General features: G+C 43.4%; 1 protein-coding gene across 2 annotated transcripts in view; it reads left to right on the plus strand.

Moving 5' to 3' along the window:
- The window catches only part of PARVA (parvin alpha), a 155,098-nt gene that overhangs the window by 24,942 nt on the left and 110,708 nt on the right, over nt 1-19,448 (plus strand). The gene's annotated exons all lie outside the window — the stretch shown is intronic.

Here is a 19,448-nt window from a genome sequence, read left to right on the forward strand (position 1 = left end):
GGACCTGCTGGCATCAGGTTCCTGCCAGCCAGCTGATTCTGGTGTTGGTGGCGTGGCCTCTAGTTACACCTTGCGACTTGTACCTTGGCAGTGCAACCATGTTCGTCCAAAATAGCTTTCAGAGAGGACCATGCCTTTCTTATACCTTCCCACCAAGTGCACTATTTTCTTTGACAGAAGTGGGACCAAATTAGGCTTCACCAGTTATGGAAGAAACAGTATGTGGAGACTAAGTTAAGTGGTACCATATTTCCAATTTATTCCAGGGATGTTTTAGCATTGCTTATAAGCTTGCACCCAGGCAGCTGCCCAGCTGGCTCACTATTTAATATGGCTTTTTTTTTTTTTTTAATCATTAGGAAATGCTTAAGTAGGAGACTATACAAGACCTTCCTTAGGGCCTCTGCGTAGTATGTTTATGCATTTGTTCAGCAAACACTGGCTATTATTCCACTCTGGATTACCACTGGGTCTTGGGGTTACAGGTTTCAGCAAGATGTTCTGGGGCATCAGTGACTGGGGGTGATGGGCTCATGATTTTGGGAGAACAGCCCATTTGGTGCAGGGATGTTGCTTCAGCAGAGCCCGGTCCCTTGGGGGTGCCAGTGAGGGTGTCGGAGCCCCAGAGAAAGGGTCCCATCCTAAAGGGATTCAAGGGTGCGCTCATTCTGGGTAGGGCCAGGAGGTGGGAAGAGGGAATGCCCTTCGTGCTGGAGCCCAGTCCAAGAACGTGAAGCTGCTGGCAGTGGGAATTGCTTTTGCATCCTAAATGTGGTGCAGTGGGACCATCCCTTCATGGGCACAGGATGGCAGCTGGCCAGGGCCTTGTGTCAGTGATTAGGTGGGGACTGGAGAGGCTGCTGGGAGTGGAAAGTGCATGCTGAATTTGGCTCTGTTGGGGCAGAGCAGGTGGCTCTGCTTGCTTCCAGCTATGGAGGTGGGTCATCAGGGGCCCTGGCATGTGGCAGGGCCCAGAGCCCTTTTGTTTCTGCGCCTGGCACTTGAACCTGGCCATTCTCATCTCTCCTGGAACTTAATGAGCCATTGTCTGAAGTCACTGAGGAAGGCCTGGGAGAAGACCTTGTAATATAATTGACATGGTTCTCCCATAGTCCACATGGGAGCAGTAATGAAAATCTCTCATCTGTGCCTAGTTTTATAGTTTACAAAGGGAGGAATTCAGACTGTGTCAACTACCAGCTGGGTGTCTATGTCCAAACCACTTATATCTTCTTAGCCTCAGTTTCCTCAGTTACAACACAAAGATAATGAGTCACTGCCTTGCCCATCCAATGAGTTTTTCATTCAGAAGAATGAAGGAAGAAACAGGAGGCATAATGGGACACACATAAAACTGGAGCTGGGACAGGCCTCGAAGAAAGTCCAAGAATAAAATTTTTTTACTTGATCAGCAGGTGAGATGGTAAAAAAGGATGTTCTCTTCTCCAGGTTGCCTAAAATTGCCTAGTATACCTTTTGGTGGACATCAAAAGTGCTTTCTTGAATTAAAATCATATTATGATTAGTTTTTCCCTGATTATAATAGTAACACATGTGACATCACAGGTGGATTGCATGACCTGCCAGTTTCTTCCAGTCACTGGCGTACCTCTGACGTACAGCACATTTGGTTCCGGACCACCACGGTAAAGTGAATAGCACAATAAAGCAAGTCAAATGAATTTTTTTAGTCTCCCAGGGCATATAAAGTTATGTTTATACTGTCCTGTAGTCTATTAAGTGTACAGTAGCATTATATTTGAAAAAACAATGTACATACCTTAATTAAAAAATAGTTTGCTAGAAAATGCTAATCACCTACACTTTTAGCAAGTCATAAGCACTGATCACAGATCACCAAAATAAATACCATAATAATGGAAAAGTTTGAAATACTGTGAGAATTACCAAACTGTGACCTACAGACACAAAATGAGAAAACTCTGTTGGAACAAGAGCACCAGCAGATGAGCTTCATGCAGGGTCGCCTCAAACCTTCTCTTTATAAAGAACAATGTATCTGGGAAGTTCAGCAAAGCCAAGCACAGTGAAACGTGTGTGCTTGTGTAAGGACGGTCTCCTTCAGGTAATTGTGACTCTCAATAAGTATGAAGGGCTCACCCAGTCCGAAATCAGACTATCAGTGTCCCTCCCACGTCCGTGCTCCTCCCCACCTTGCCCAGCCTGCCCCACGGCCTGGGCACCTGTGGGAGGTGTCTCCCGTTCTCTGCTCCCTCCTCCTGTTTCTCTTATCTTCTGCTGGGGCAGGAAGGGATAGGATAGGAAGGGACAAAGGTCTTCCAGTTTTAGTGCCACTGTTACAGCACTTTCCCGATTACTGTTGTCTTGCCGGCTCATTGCTGGTGCCCCAACGTGGCACTTCAAAGGCCCTACAGGGAATTTTTAAAGAGTTCCCCAACGTGGTCAGCTTGGTTGGGATTTCAGTCTCTGGAATCTGTGATGCAGTGGCCTCCCTGTCACACATAAAATAATGGCCTCCAGGCTGCTATTGCTATTGCCCATAGAAAACAGTGACATTTAAATTTCCCACAAATGACAGCAAAACAGAAAATTCTGATGTTGAAAATGTGTATATCTGATTATTAGACTATGAAAAGAACAATTCCTTTGCAGGTTAGAACCATCTTTTTTTCTTTTTTAAGGCTTATGTCTGAAACCTCCTACCCTGGATGTCTTCAGGAAAATAGTGTACAAGTTGTTTTCTACTGAGGGAGGTATAGGTAGGATTGATCCTAGCGAAAGGCCATAGAAATACAGATTGTTATTATTTGGAGTTGAAGCATGGAAGAGATAAACTAGGAAGGGGTATTTTTTAATGTTGCATTTAGACCCTGCTTAGTGAGTTAAAAATTCTTTCTAGTCAGCTTTTCAACTTGTTTCTAAAATCAGGAAACTGTAAATTTTCACTGTTGGGGTTGGGAGCAGAGAGGATTGCTTAAGCTCCAGTTATAGTCACAGTCCCCCATTTTTTTCTCTTGGTCGCTGCTCGTACCCTCCCAGGTGTTCCCAGCCACCCCAGTGACTACCACAGAGGGAAGCAGTTTGACATGCTCAGGGCCTGGGAATGGTAGGCTCTGCCTGCCTCACCCAGAGTATGCAGCTCTCAGCCCACTGGAAGGCCCTTAGCATGTGGGCGATGCTTATGCCAAGGGCACAGAGCTCTGAAGGAAGGCTTTGTGGTGCAGATGTGCTATGTGGTTGGGGGCCTTTTTGGCACCTATGCCACTTGGCACAGACAGGGTCTTCCTGCTACCCAGTCTCCGATGCCATCCACTGCTGCATCAAGTCTTCCTAGAACTCAGGCTGCTTTGCTGCTCAAGAACCTGCCATAACTCCCCATCCTTTTAAAAGGTATAGATTCCTGAGACCAGCTTTTAAGGCCTCCGGAGTCTGGCTCTAACTTGACTTGATCTTCCCCTGCTTCCTCATGTGCACTTCCTGCTGTCTTCCACTCATGCCCTGCTCATACCAGGGTGGGTGCCTTTGCTATGCACTCCCCCGTCCTCCCCTGCCACCTGGCCCTGCGCTACTGTGGCCCCCATTGTGTTCTCACATGCCTGGCCCCGCAGCCCTTCCTGTCATAGCGGTGAACCCTAGATCATGAGCCTCTTGGTGCCTAGGATTGTTTCATGTTTTGGACTGGTTTCCTTGACTTGATTAGGAATTCCCGGTTTGCAGTGACCATGACCTCGCCTTGTCTCATAGCCCTTCCAGCCAAGCACACAGACCATACTCGGTTATGCTTGCTGATTGATTGGACATGGCAGCCTGGTCATCAGGCCTGTATCAGTGTTTCCCTGAGCAGGGGACCCAGTGTTTTGATCCCTGTTCCTCCCTGTGGGACTGTGGGGAGCTTGAGGACTGACTTCTTGAGGGGCTGGGGTACAGAATATGTCCAGTGTTGAAATCCCAGCAGGCTAGCTTTGTGAACTTAGCCATATTGCTTCATTTCCTTACATAAATTAGATTTGCTTGTTTAATAAATATGTATTGAGTGCCTACTATATGCTAAGCCCTATTTTAGGAGTTGGGGTTATTTAGGGACTAGGATAGAGATAATGAGGGAAACCAGCTATATGGCGATCTTGGAGATGAATGTTCCAGAAAGAGGGGTCAGCAGGTGCAGCCACCGAAGTTCAAGGAACTGAAAGGAGGCTCACATGGCTGAAGCATGGGGGTTGAGGGGAGGCTGGTGAGAGATAGGGCTGGGAGTTAGGCCAAAGCTAGATTCCACAGGGCTTCACAGGGCCTCACAGGGCCATCACAAAGCTGTGAGTTTTTCCCAAGGACATATGGGAAGTCATTAGAGGATTTTAGCAGATATGTGACATGATCTAGTTTATTAACAGTGCCTGTTTCAGTCAACATTAACTACTATTAACTTAGATAATGTATGTGAGGTGCCTAGTGGCATGCCTGGTATGCAGTAGGTGCTTAATAAGCAGTAATGATTATTTTCATGTTTTGGAGACAGAGTGGTTATCTCCTATAGTTTGACTTTAAAGGGTGAATTTTGTGATAAGGTGAATAATGACACCCGCAGTCCATGTCCTAACCCACGGAGCCTGTAAGTGTGTAACCTTAGACAGGAAGGGAGAATTGAAGTTGCAAATGGATTAAGGCTGCTAATCAGCTGACCTTAAAAGAGGGAGAGTAGCCTGGATTATCCACGTGGGTCCAATGTAATCACAGGGTCCTTAGAAGTGAAGAGGGAGACATGACCATAGAAGAAAGTCAGGAGGATGCAGCATTACTTGTTTTGGGGATGATGTAAGGAGCCACAAACCAAGAAATACAGATGGTCGCTAGAAACCAGAAAGACAAGGAAATGGATGCTCTGCTAGAGCCTCTAGAAGGGAATGCAGCCCTGCCGACATCTTGATTTAGCCCAGTGTGACTCATTTTGACTTCTGACCACCAGAACTGTGTGATAATACATTTGTATTATTTTAAGCCACTAAGAGTTTGGTTATTTGTTACAGTAAGAAACAGTAAGACTTTGCAGCAGTAAGAAACAAATAGAAGGGTTTTGCACTAGATATTCTAAACCCCAGTTTAGTGTACTCCGTCCTGACCTATGACCCATGAATTTTTAAGTCCTAGTTTACTTCACTGCGTTGATTGGTGCCTCCTGTGTGCCAGGCTATGTAAGACATCGCCTGTACTGTTGGGGAGTTGACCGGCTAGGAGACTTGAGGGTGTTTTCCACAACCTCTAGGGGTACCAAATTTCATATGTACCTCTAGGTGACATATAGTGGCCCCTCAAATCTGTTGATAAAAACAGTCCTTTTCTTCAATCCGGGAAAGCAGGAGAAGCTACAGAGCTCATGGTCAGAGATTGTGTGCTCAGCCCAGTACCCTCCAGCTGGGGGACCTGGGAACACGGACTGCAGGGAGCTGTGGGCTGGCCTTGGGCCCTGCCACGGTCCCTCCATCTGCCCTCCCTGGGCCTCAGGACCAGGCCTACAGGCTGCCTCCATGAAGCACCCAGCCTGCTCCTCCCCTGGCAGGGGCTCTGGGCCAGCCTGCTCTATCATTTGGGCTACACTTACTTTTTACTAGCCATTAGATCCTGTCTGTGGAGGCAGCAGACAGGGAGCTCCTGGAGGCAGGCCCAGACCAGGCACACATTTAGGGGCTCAGCAATGCACATGGTTTGATTGGTTGGAACTGGATACTAAGGGTTCCCATGCAAGGGCTTTTGCTTATCCTTTTAGGGAAGTTCATTCCCTTTGGTTGCCTCTCCTCCTCCTTTTGGAGACATTGCTAGAAAATCTTAGCAACAGGGCCCAGTGCCTGCACTGGTCCATCCTTCACACGGCAGCTGCCAGTACATTTGCTCCAAAATGCAGCTCCGGCCTAGTCCCTCCTCCTACCCATCCTGTCTATAGCTGTGGTTTCAAATGTTAAAAAGAAAAAAGTCAGTACAGAACCTTCTTTTTCAATGAAACTTCAGTATATAAAACAGAAAGTCAGGAGACAATATAGAGTCATCATTAAGCATCTGGACTCTGGCATCATTAAGATCTGATTCAAATCCAGAGTCTGCCTTATATATAACCTCAGACAAGTTGTCTCACTGCTCTGGGCCTCACTTTCCTTACCTGTAAAATGGGAGTGCTGAGAGACCTATTTCATGGGATCATTGTGGAGATCAAATATGATAAGGTATGTAAAGTTCATAGCAGAGTGCCTGGCCTAGGATAGATACTAAATAAATGTTGGCTATTATTCCTAGAGTATAAATTAGTTTCTTAGTTCTCATTTATCACATATAATTAATAATAAAACTCATCAGGGACAACAGGTTGGCTATTTGGAAGAACATAGAAATTTTAAAATTGTATTTTTTCAGTTATTAGATGCACAGGGAAATGTGAAAATAGTACAGAGTTCCCAGATGCCCTGTACCTAGTTTCTTCTCTTATTAACATCTTCCATTAGTTACACTTTATGAACGAAGATCAATATATAATCATTCACTGAAGTCTGTACTTTTTCAGATTTCTTTAGTTTTTACTTAGTAGAGCCCTTTTTCTGTTCCAGGAATCCATCCAGGATAGCATATTATATTTCGTTGTCACATCTCCCCAGGTTCCTTTTGGCTGTGACAAGTTCTTAAGACTTAATTGTGTTTTTAATGACCTTGTCAATTTTCAGGAGTCTTAGTGTTTTAGAAATGTGCTAGTCTCTAAGAAAAGACTCTAAGATCTAGTTTAACTTAGGTATTTTGTAGGCTGCCCCTCAATTGGAACTTGTCTGATGTTTTTCTCCTGGTTAGAGTCGAGTTGGACACAGAAATTTGAAGTTGGGGGATGGGTGGCTACTAGTTTTCTCTTGGCCACAGCATCCATGACATCAGAGTCAAATGTCTGTGGGAAGCCTCAGGCACAGTTTGGAAAACCACAGTGGAGAAGATGAAGTCCATACTTCATGTAGTCCATGAGGTCCTTCTCAGTCTGACCTGGCCATTTCACCAGCCCCCTGGCCCTGCTGTGGACACACCCTCTCTTCTCCACATGCCCCCAGTAGGCCTGGGCTCTGGGGCATACTGATCCTCTGCCTGGGGTGTCTTCCCTTCTTTCTTTGCTGTTTTAATTCCTGATCTCTAAGAAAAGACTCTGAAGTTCACCTTAACTTTTTTTTGTTTTTAACCTCTTCCCTGATGCCTTTTCCACGTTCCCTAGGGAGATTGGCACTGTCCCCAGGGTGCCCCCAAAACTTGGCACATCTCTTTTTGTATTGTCCTTCTTGGGTCACAACTCTGCCTCTTCCTCTAGTCTGGAAGCTTTTTGAGAGCAGGGACTGAACCATAATCCTGTCTGTATACTTCATGCCCAACATGAGCTGGGCACACAGTAGGTGCTGAAGAGATGCTTAGTGAAAGACTCTGACATTAGAGAGAGGTGCTCTTTCTGAACCTGCCTTACCACAGAGCATGTTGGCTTTGTCCTAAAAATGTGGGGTACGCCAGTGGGTGATGGATGCCAGTGACAAACCCTTGGGTGGATCTTATAAAGCTGCTTTTTGCTGCCCCAAAGCAGTGTGAGAACGTGGTGTGAACAATGAAAGGGCCACCAGGGGGCTCCAGGAAGCAGTTTGCCAGCTCAGCCAGAGAGGAGGGCTCAGGGGTGGTTTCTACAGCAAGCCTTGGGTCCAGCAAAATCCACAAAGTGTGTCAAAAGAGAATTCTGTTTTGCTACTGATGTGCCAGGCTCTGTAGCAAGGACAGGATGTACCAGCCTAGTCTGAAAACATGTGTGGGCCCCGGACAGATTCTTTCCCCAAGAGGTCTCTGTCGGTAGAAATCCAGACAAAAGAAACCAATAGCCAAGAAATAATATTTGCAGGAGCAAATGATCTTGTTATAGCTGAGAGCAGACCTTCACTTCATCCAGATTTCCCAATTTCTGCTTCCACTTCAGCATTAATAATCTCCTTGGGTCAGAAACTCAGAATGGATATTCCTAAAGCCAAAACTATCACTGAGAAGTTGGAGCCAAAATATCAGGGCTTTTAAAAAAATTCTATGAGGAAGGGGAAAAAAATAGCTGAGTTATATTGAGATAATGAAGCTTGAATTAGAAATTTCTTTCTGGGGTCAATAACATCTATTATTTTGTTTTTGTGGTTGATGTTAGTGACAGTAATAATAACAACAGGTCTCATGTATTGGGCACCTACTGTGTGCCAGGCATTGGGATGGAGATGTCTGCCCCTGCCAGGCATTTGCCTTTGAATGTCCAGGGTGAATCAGACCAGCATATTCCCTGCCCATTCTGCTGCAGAGATATTATATACTCATTTCATAGATGAGGAAAGTGAAGCTCAGGCATGTTAAGTGACTTCATCAAGGCTGAAAGTGAAATCTGGTTTGGTTTAAAGACCTGAACTCTTGTCACCTGCCCAAACACATCCCTGAAGATCTGAATTAGTTGCCAATCATAAAACATTGTGCCCAGGGGACAGGAAGAGGTAATCACACAGGACAGAAATGTGCAGGCGTTACAAGTCATCCATCATTAATAATAATGATAACAGGAGTGATTTTATCTTACTGTTGTGGGCCATGAGCATCCTAGCATTCATGATAGACAAATAAAAATACATAGGGCTATCTGCCTGAATTTAATGATGTTTGTATTCAAAAGACTTGTATAGTCTATTTTAAAAGCAAAGTTGAGGTGGATCCTCTAAACTCAATACCTCCTAAGAGACAGACTCTTCTTTCTAAGGGTTTTGACCCAGCCATGCATGATCCTCCCACATCCCTCCTCTGTTTGGGCCCCTCAAGTACCACTGTGGTTAGGTAAGTTGCCACCAGGCAGGCTCCAAGAAGCCACCTTCCACTGGAGGCTCCCTGTGCTGAAGGCTCTTGCCTCCATTTCTGAGGATGAACCTGCTAAATGGTAGAGTCCAGAATCAAACGTGGACATCCCTCTCACCCCCAGCTGAAGGGCATTAATCATCTCTGGACAGCTTTCTTAAACAGGAGAGTGTGTGTAACCAGAAAGCCAGGCAGTTTCTGCACAAAATCGTGACTGAAGGAGGAGGTGCAAAAACCTCTTGGACTTTTGTCCCATGTGATAAGCCTAAGCCCTTCTAGAAGCTGCCAAGGTTCTCAGGACCGGTGTGCGCCGTGCCCTTGGCCTGGCTCTGGGGCTCTGCAGGCTACATGGCAGCCTTGCCCAGCACATCCTCGGCAAGTTCACTTCGCCACGCCCCAACTCACCCTGAACAGCATGGAGCTATTAATTATTTTTCTTTGTCAAACCTTTGTCAGAAACTTCATCCCAAAAGTAGTGGTTTATTTTCCCTTTGGCAGCATTTGTGACTCTAGTAAATAAGAGGTAATTACACTCCATTTTTAAAATTAAAACAGTAAAACAGTAAAAGCTAGAGATGCCAATGAGGAGTTATTTACATTTTACAGCAGCTTATTTCCTTAGTCAAGATTCAGCAGACTTAGTTTGCTATGCTCATGCAGACTCTGAGGTTTGAGTGACTTAAATTGTTGCATTTTTATTTTAAGAGGCCTGAAACTCCTCTTTTGCTTTAAGTTAGCGTTAAATAATGCTTCAGATTCTTTTGTATTTTAGCACCTCTGGAGGAATTTAAGGCTCTAAAACTGCAGTTAAAATGTGAACACTAAGGAGTTGCTAGATGAAATGATGAAAAGTATCAGCGTTTGGAGAGGTTTTTATTGCTTCCTGTTCTTTGTACGTGCATAATGCTCCGATTTGGCAGAGCCGGGAGGTGTTCTCATGTTGTGGCTGCCGAGAATTAATTTTTTCCTTTTTTTTGCTTCTGTACTCTGTGCTTGGAAAGTGAAAATATATCCAAAAGAAGTCTTACAAACATTTGATCTTATTTTCTGTAGAAGTGAGAGGAATTATGAGAAGTCATTTTAAAATTGGGAGTTAGAGTCTCAATGTCCTTTGGCCAGCGGGGCTGTCTGGGGTGCAAGTTCTGCAGAGCGTGGGCCCCCTTCATGGGTGCTGAGGGGCCCGGCTTTAGCGGGCCTGGTGGAAGTTGGTGAAGCTTTGCTACATGAAAGCTTTGGGGAGAAGACATCTCCCTGTTGTGTCTAAGGAACAGGTACCACAGGTTAAAGGGTTGTGTTCTTTTCAGGGTGAAGACTAGACATGGGAACCCACCTGGGCACTGGTAGGCTGGCCTGACTCCCTGCTTTCCCCCACCCCCCCCACCCCCCACCCCCACGATGAAGTGAGGTACTGAGGGCAGTGGGGCAGTGCTGAGGACCTGGGGACTTGGGGACAGAGTTTGCTTCTGATGAGATGCTGGCACAGCTCACACAGATGGGCACTGGGAATCTGTGAATACTCCCCAAAGACACATGGGGCCCATGGGAACAAAGATAGAATGAGAAACTTGAAACTCAGATTCCACCATGGCAGAGGGGTAAGAGAATCAAGTTGTGTGCACTGTGTGTTAATTTTTCTCATACAGGTTTTCCATTTCTGTATATCGTGAGAAAAAGCCATATTCTAACAATCCTGCATTGAAGACATTCCAGCCACTGTGACTGTTAAGTGGCATTGCCTTCCCCCATCCCCAGCCCCAGATGTGCCGTGATAACCAGGCAGTCCTCCCTGACGTCACCAGTGCTTAAATTTATTTGGAGGGATGAGGCCGATGAGAAACCACAGCCAGTGTTTACTCTCAAGGGGAAACAGGCTTTACATCATCTGGACCTAAGACATTTTCTGGACTGCAGTATATATTATCAGGATCTTAATTTGAGGCATAGATGTTAGAATAATTACATTTTGAAATGTGGTAGTAAAATTCAGCTAAATGAACATGATCTGTCAATAATTCAAGCTTTATTTGCTCTGATATCAAAGGGACATCTTTTATCCCATCAGCTCAATTTTCTTGCCCCATCAGCCAAGGAAGGAGTGGGTGGAGGGTGATTTAGCATTTTGCTGATAATAATACTTTTCCAGCCCAATTTAATTTTTTTTTTCCTTCAAGAAGCAGCCTTGTAATTGATTTTTTTAGTCTCTGAAATCCACAGGAATCCTGCACAGTTCCCTGGAACTTTGTGAAAAGGCACATGGCCTTTCCCACTTAGCTGTTGGCACTAATCTATGCATGCCTTATTAGAGGCAGAAAGTTTGAAAACTTAAGAGAACTGTTTATAATCTCCATTTGTTTCCCCTTTCAACATCTTAATGCCACAGTGAACTGGCCATTTTGGCAAAGAGGGCTAAAGAGGAATGATTGAAGGGAATTTTCCCCCTTGGTGAAACTGATTGACTAGCCTAAGTGACTAGCTTTAGAAGAATTTTCATCTGTAGAATAATTTTGGCCATTATGAACATAAATGCCTTTGTCACCCTTTAGCAGGCAGATGGAGCATGTGTTTCACATTATTAATTTGAGGCAGCATGGGGCTGGTTGAAACAACTTTTAAGAAAGCCTCAGAGGCTGCACGGCCCCATCTTGTTTCCAGTCCCACTGCAGAAGGCAGTCTTAGAATTGTCCAGGGTTGTAGTACAGCCCCTTCTGGTGGGGATGCTGTGTGACATGGGCCTTGCCAAAAACTAATGGATCATTTACAGGAAACAAGTTAAAGCAGAGGATGAGTCAGTAGACTTCAAAGCTAACTCATTTCCACAGAACTTAAATAATGAATTCCAAAAACTGAAGATTTCACAGACAGTTTATAAGGCCCTGTGCAGCTGGAACCTCTGCCTGACTTTGAGGCAGGGTCCCTACTGCTTCAGGAAGGAAGAGGAGATGAGGAGGGAAGAAGGAAAGAAAGAGAGGAAAAAGGGGAAGGGAAGGAATGGAAAAGAAAGAAGGGAAGGATCTTGGGAAGAAACGGAGAGGAAAAAGGGTGGATGTGCTGGAGGAAGGGAGAGAAGGAGGGCAAAGATGGGGGGGCAGAGGATGAGGGGTGGTCAGAAGGTGGGGCCAGTTTTGCACAAAGCTGTTTTGCATGGCAGGTATCCTGGTAATCTGTCATGTGGGTCTGTTTAGTGGATTACTGAAGTCAAAATAAAATTGTGTATCTTTGAAATGCCACTGAGTCATTTATGAGCTCCTAGACAAGGGGCTTAAGGAGTTTTATTTTGGAACTACTTATATAACAGAGAACTGAGAAAACTGAGGGCTGTTTCACAATATAAGCACAGGGCAAAGGTCTCACTTTGAGGAAATTACTATATTGTTGAAATAGATTGATTAGGGAGATTTATGCATATTACAAAAACTCTTAGATCCAATGATTTCACTTTTAGGAGATTATTCTTAAATAATTGGACAACGGTATAAACCTTACATAGTAACAGCTTTATTCATAGTTGGGAACACCATGAAATAAACTATATGTTTGATAAGAAGAAATAGGTTAAATATATTGTGGTATAATATATACTGTAATGTTATTTAAAATATAGTACAGGTCTATATTATTGACATGGAATGACTTTCACAGCATATTAATAAAACTTTTTCAAAGAGTGTGTATACATATTTCTGTATATCTGTAAAAATATTTATGTTGATATTTGCACTGAACAAAGTCTGGACATGTATGCCCAAAGGGTTAACAGTGATTAAATCTGGAAAGTAGGGTTTCAAGTGATTTTAATTTTTCTGTCTGCATTTTCTAATTTATTTGCTGCAGTGAATATGTATTACTTGCCTGATATAAAAAACAATTGGTAGGAGAGGAAGATTTTTTACTCTGAGAGAGGATTTATTTAAGCATTTTTTTCCACAGAGAATGGCCGGAGTTTTAAAAAGTTTGTGTTTACAGAGCTCCTCCCAATCTTGGGAGGGGAAAAAAACCTTCTCAAATGTCAAAACCCTGCTTGTAGATCTTTTTGCTTCAAGGGTCCCTTGGTGCCAAGTCTTCCTTCTCGCTTACAGCCCGATCAGAGTCTTGTCCGAAGGCTGAGCTGGCGGATACCCTTCCAGCTGGGCAGCGCCTGGGGGGCTGGGGGAAGGCAGCCAGGCACCTCTGGCCAGGTGGCCCCCTTTCCTGGGGACCAGAGACCCCAATGCTGCCGGGTTCTAAAGGGCAGTGACGGTGGGCCTCCCAAGACCAGCTCGGGTATTTTTAAAAGATTTGGAGTGGGAGGGGAGGAGAAATAATTTATTTGAAAGGAAAAAACCCCGAAGTGCAAGTCATTGGAAGGTTCCTGCTGGCACACCCCTCTGGGCCCTGGGGAAAAACCAGGAGCTGTGTTCAGGCTCCACTCTCAGAACCTCTGGAGGAAATCAGCATGGGCCCAGTGAGAGTCCAGGGTGGGGGGAGGGTCGCCTACCTGGGCCCCTGGCTGGGTGGCGGGGGTTCTGTCCCCTTGGTGTGGGCTTGGTGAGGGTGTCCCAGCAGGCCTGACCACAGGCCTCTGAGGTCTGCTCTTCCGTCTGCTTGGGGGCCGATGTGACCTCTGGGACCAGCTTCCCATTTTTGTCTTGTGTTCTTTATGTTGGATCCAGCTGGTCTGGTCCCTGGGGCACGGTGGGTGTGGGAGGAGGACAAAGACTGTTGGGATTCTTTAGCTGGTGGGTTGTTGGTCTGGAGCAGAGCCGAGCTGCTCAGCCATCCCTACCACAGCCTCCCCTGCCCCCCGTTCATGGCTGGGACAGAAGCTCCAGTTCTGACTTGATTTGGAGCCAGAGTGATGATTGCTTACTTGTCTTCAAGGCAACTGGACCTCATTGGAGCCAAATTTAAACTTCATCCTGCCACCCACTGGCTTCGTGATCCAGGCAGATCACTTAACTTTCCTGAGCCTCAATCTCCCCATCTGTAAAATTTCAGCTCGGGGGGATTGAAGACTAAATGCTGTAGCATAGGAAAGTGCTTTAAACGGTGCCTTGCAAGCTCAAAAATAATAATGATTATTATTACTGCTGTGATAACTGGCATTCAGTGAAGAATACATTGTGCCAGGCACTCTTATAAACACTTTATATGTAGTAATTTATTTCCTCACAATGGCAGCTAGGTACTAAAAAATGCTAACTACAGATGAGGAAATTGAACCATGGAGAGACTGAGTAACTTGCCCAAGTTAGTAAGTGAATTAGTGAAGTTACCAGCCAGTGACAAAGGAGTTTTTTTTTAAAATAGTGGTCAAATACAGATAATATAAAATTTACCATCTTAACCATGTTTGGGTGTACAGTTCAGTAGTGTTCAGTGCATTCACATTGCTGTGCACCCAATCTCCAGAACTCTTTCATCTTGCCAAACAGACTCTGTGCCCATTAAACAACTCCCCATTAACCCTCTCCCCATGCCCTGGGAACCATCATTCTACTTTCTGTCCCTATGAATTTGACTACTCTAAGTAGAATCTTGTATTTGTCATTTTGTGACTGGATTATTTCACTTAGCATAATGTCCTCGAGGTTTATCCATGCTGTAACATGTGTCAGAATTTACTTCTTTTTTAAGGCTAGGTAATATTCCATTGTGTGTATATGAGCCACATATTGTTTATCCATTCATCTGTCAATGGACACTTAGGTTGCTTCCAACTTTTGGCTATTGTGAATAATGTTGTTACGAACATAGATGTATTTCTTCAAGTCCCTGCTTTCACTTCTTTTGGGTAAAAACACAGAAATGGAATTGCTGGATCTTATGAAAACTCTATTTTTTGAAGAACTGTTGTACTATTTTCTGTAGCTGCTGTACTATTTTACATTCCCACCAGCAGTGCAGAAGTGTTGCAATTTCTCTATACCCTTTCCAACAACTTGTTTTCTTAATAGGAGCCATCCCAAGGGGTGAGAGATGGTATCTTACTGTGGTTTTGATTTGCATTTCCCTAATAATTAGTGACTTAAGCGTCTTTTCATTGGGCACTTTTATGGGCCACTTGTGTATCTTCGTTGGAGATATGTCTGCTCAAGGCCTTTGCCCATTTTCAGTCAGGTTGTGTGTGGGTTTTTTTTATTGTTGAATTGTAGGGGTTCTTTATATATTCTGGATATCAACCCCTTATCAGTTGTACAATTTGCAAATATTTTGTCCCATTCTATGGTTTGGCTTTTCACTCTGGTGATTGTGTCCTTTGATGTGCAGAATTTTTAAATTTTGACATAGCCCAATTTATCTATATTTGCTTTTGTTGCCTGTGCTTTTGGTGTCATACCCAACCAAGGATTTGGTGTCAAATCCCTCTTTGGGAGGGATTTGTAGTTGAGATAAGATGGGGAAGAAGCAGATTCTACGCAATTTATGTGGGAAGTAAGACATGAGGACAGAAGCCACCACTCTGCATGTTGTTGAGCAGTGCAGGGACTTAATAAAAAAAGATGAAAAAGTATAACTAAGGGCAGGCAATTTGGGATAGGATCCCAGCCCAAAATTGAGAGAAAAAGCTTACAAATACTGTATTACCAGACACTGTTTGAGGCAGAGAAGAGAAAGGGTCCTAAAGGGCTAAATGCCAGAGAGGCCAAATAAGAATAAAAAATAAAGAGAAGATGGGGAAATGGTGTGCCTTTGGCAATCTAGGTGTTGAGAGGAGGTGGTGTTCATTAGAGAATAGATGGTTGGGTTGAAATTGGAGCACTGAAGTTAATAACTTCTCCTGATTGGGGAAAGGGAAGGTCTACTGATTGAGGTAAAATGGATTTTGCAACAGTAGAGGAGGAAAAGCAGGACAGGAAGCAAGCTGAGGCTGCTCATTAAGGGGGCCGGGGGCTTGCAGAAATCCAAGGAAATGACTGCAGAGCTAAATTCTTAGTCCCTTTCAGCCTTCCCTGTGAGGGGTTCAGTAACCAGGAATCAGGCTCAGCAGGAGTAGGCAAGGAAACAGGAGGGATGAGAGCCCTAAAGAGCAGGCAAAGAAATATCTGAAACCTAGGCACATCCCATAGTTTATGTTAGTCATTTTAAAAATGGGAAGACATGTGCCTTGGCAGGAAACTACTGGCCACAGTGGCTGCTACAAACCTGAAAGGCGAGGAAAGTCTAAATGTCTGAGGCAAGCACACTGAAAACAGCAGCAGGATTACCTGAGACAGTTCCCCCAGCTGGGGGGAAGGTCAGCCAGAAAGGATACTGTGCTGGGAGCTGAGAGCCCTGGTCAGACTGGCTTCGCTGAGAGTTTACTCTGCACTGGTGGTTCCACATGTCTTCTTCTGGAAAACAAAGGCCTTGGCTAGTTGATCTTAGGTTCAGAGAAGCAAAGGGTCTTACTCAGATGATCTCAAGTAATGGGGAATTATTTTAAGGATTCACATTGACAAGAACTCTGAAAGGCAGAAAAGTCAGACCACAGGCTGAGCAGCCACCATGTGCAACTGGACCTAAAGAAAGGTCCACATGAAGGTTGCTCAGAACTTAAGGCAGCAGGAAAGTCCTTGGAGGTAGAAGTTTCTAGATTTTCAGCCTGATAGGCCACCACTAAAGTGACTCTGTTCTGTCTCTTGCTATGGGATGCTTTCCTGACCCCTCCACCCCAGATCTTTTCTGTCCATCTTTTTTTGCTTTTGCTTATCCAGCATTCCTGCTTGAAGTAAGGATTGTTCTGTGGGCTTAGATCTGGAACCCAGGGCTTGTTCTTAGTGGATGATGAGGATGATAATAATAACTAACATTTATTCAATGCCTACTGTGTGCCAGGCACTACTATTCTAAGCACTTTACATCTTAAATCACTTAATCTTCTTACCAATCTTATAGGGTAACAACCATCATTACTCCCAGGTTATAAATGGAAAAAACTGAGGCCCAGGAAAGCAATTTGCGCACAGTCACATAGCTGTTGAGTAGCATAACCCATGTTCAGGCCCAGGTGGTCAACTCCAGTGCTGTGCTCTTTACACCACTCACTGCCCCCAGCAAAGATGGAAGGAGTTAGCTGCCAGAGGTCTTAAATTCTTGTTTCCATCAATGGTCACCCAAGCAACTAGAGGCCATCTGTTTATATCAACCTTTTTAGGACTTCCTTTTTTGTGTGTTTTTATATCTGTACCAACATTAAGAGAGCATTTTCCTGAAATTTGTATGTGTTTTATCTGGATGGACTAAGGCATTTTCCATTATGGATTGCTTGACATGGGACAGGTAAGGAGGTAAACTGGCAAGAGGGGCAACTGGGGATATGACCCAACTACAATGAGTGGTACAGATGAGGACAAGCAAGCATGATAAAGTGAGGTTATAGACATCTAAGCTATAAATAGAAATGGCTACATTATATCCTGTTAGGAAATCTAGTCAAAGACATGGGGCTAGAATTTAGGTTGAGGTAGTGGTGGTGGCCACTAAGCCATGAGAATGAATAATCTTTCCTAGGCAGAGTATACAAGCTGTTGACTCCAACTACCTTTATCCAATTCTTTCTCTGTGAGTCTAAGTATCAGATGAATTCCAATGACAGATTTTATTTTCCCTCTAATCTGCCTTTTAAAATCTTCTGCCTTTGTAGTAATTGCAGAATGGTTTTGCTGAAATGGACTTCACATGGTCTTAGGATATCCACAGGGAATATTGCAACTGCCCACCTGGTGGTGTCTAACTGCCCAGGCCATGCGTTGTGGAAAGGCTAGTGCTATCGTGAGGGCAGTTACAAATCAAGCTCTCGTTGACAGTGGCTCTAGTTGTGGTGCTTTTAGTCACTTACGCACTTTGGTAGGAAGCAGTGGCTTAAATTCTTGAATTGGAATTGTACACGTATAGTTTGTATACTCCTTTCCTTAATCCACAAAATAAAAGAAAAAAACCCCAAATACTGAGGCTGATCAGATCTTTTTCTGGTTATATTCTTTTGGAGCTAAATTACCTAAGCTCTAGAAATGTTGGAAAAGTCAGGCCTGGAGCATTCTTGATGGAGTAGTTCATGATCTATGGATACAATTCAGAGGCTTACCAGGTGGGTGTATAAACCAGATGCTGATGCTTTAACCTAATTTCTCCTTGGTATTTGAAGGGCATTCCATCCAGGTAAGGGCTTTGCCTCACAATTGTCATCTTCAGTGTACAATTGAAATGTTTTGCAGTGTTCTCCCATTTAGGATTCTTATTCTTGGTTTGGTTTGGTGTTTTAAGCTTAAAATTGTTCCATATTTACCTTTCTATCTATGGAGCAACTCACATGATTACTTACAATTTTTAATAACTTCGTAGACTCCCACAGAGCTGATATTCCCAATTTAACCTGTTTTCCTATGGTTGGAAATTTAAACTGATTTAATTTTTGTTCTTAGTAACACATTGTTGGATTTGTGCACATTGCTTACTCTTCTTCCTATTGCTCTCTCTTTTTCTTTGGTTATTTCCTTGGGATATAGTTCCAAAGAAGATTAAGGATGAAAAGGTTTTATAGCTCTTGTCCCGTATTGTCAGACAGCCTACAGAAACATTGGAGTAATTCACGTTGCCCCAGCAATGGTTGAGTATGCTTGTTCGCAAAAGCACAGCCATTCTTGTTTTTATCATTGCCTCTTATATTGCTTTCATATAGATGTAGCTATTTTGATTCATTATTTTTTTAATTATTAGTGAGATTGAACATCTTCCCATGTGTTGGTTTATGCCATACATTGCCCAGGGTGCAGAATGCATTTCTGTGAAGTGGCTGGCACGGGTTGCCACTTATTAATATTCCTTCTCTCTCCCTTTTTTCTGTTCCCACATTAGCCATTTGTCAAGTGGGGTTTCATTATTGCTGACAATATATGTTTATATCATAATGTCATTCCTTTTAGATTGTAAATATTTATCCATGATTTATCATAATTTGTCATAATTCAAAACTTTCTTTTGCCCCCTTTGTATTTGTTCTGTTACATTTTATAAAGGAAACTTTAAGTAGACTTTAAAATACATGAATCCACCTTCTTTCAGCCTTATAATACTGTTTTGTACAATAGTCATGAATTTATCTCTCTGCTACAGCTGGGATAAAGGCATGATTTTTTTAATGCTCTCTGTGTTTAATTAGTTCATTAACCAATTTGGAAAGTATTATATTTGGTGAGTTATGGATATAATCTACATTTCTGCATAGCAGATTGTTCTACCAGCATTTATTAAATGGTGATTCCTTCATCCATTATTATGATTCTTAGTTTTGTTTCCTTTGCTGTATCCTAAGGACTTATAAGTGTTTAAATCCATCTCTGAAATCATTATTTTATTAGAGTCTTTGTCCTGGCTTTGATCCAGCAAAATTCAGTTTTGATGAAGATCACTTTATAATATATCCTGAAATTTGATTATTACATCCTCCTCCAATCTTCTTTGGTATTATTGTGTATTTATTTTTCCTTATTAATTTTGCAAGTGGTTTATTACATTCTAGAGCATTCTAGCAGGAATTAAATTGTTCTTATGTTAATCCATTTTTTGTTTTATGGACTCATGTCACTGATACTTTAAATTTTCTAAGTCAGGAGCAAAGGACATAACTTAGTTTATTTAGA

The sequence above is a fragment of the Manis pentadactyla genome, chromosome 9, assembly GCF_030020395.1.
Source record: "Manis pentadactyla isolate mManPen7 chromosome 9, mManPen7.hap1, whole genome shotgun sequence".
Classification (NCBI taxonomy): domain Eukaryota; kingdom Metazoa; phylum Chordata; class Mammalia; order Pholidota; family Manidae; genus Manis; species Manis pentadactyla.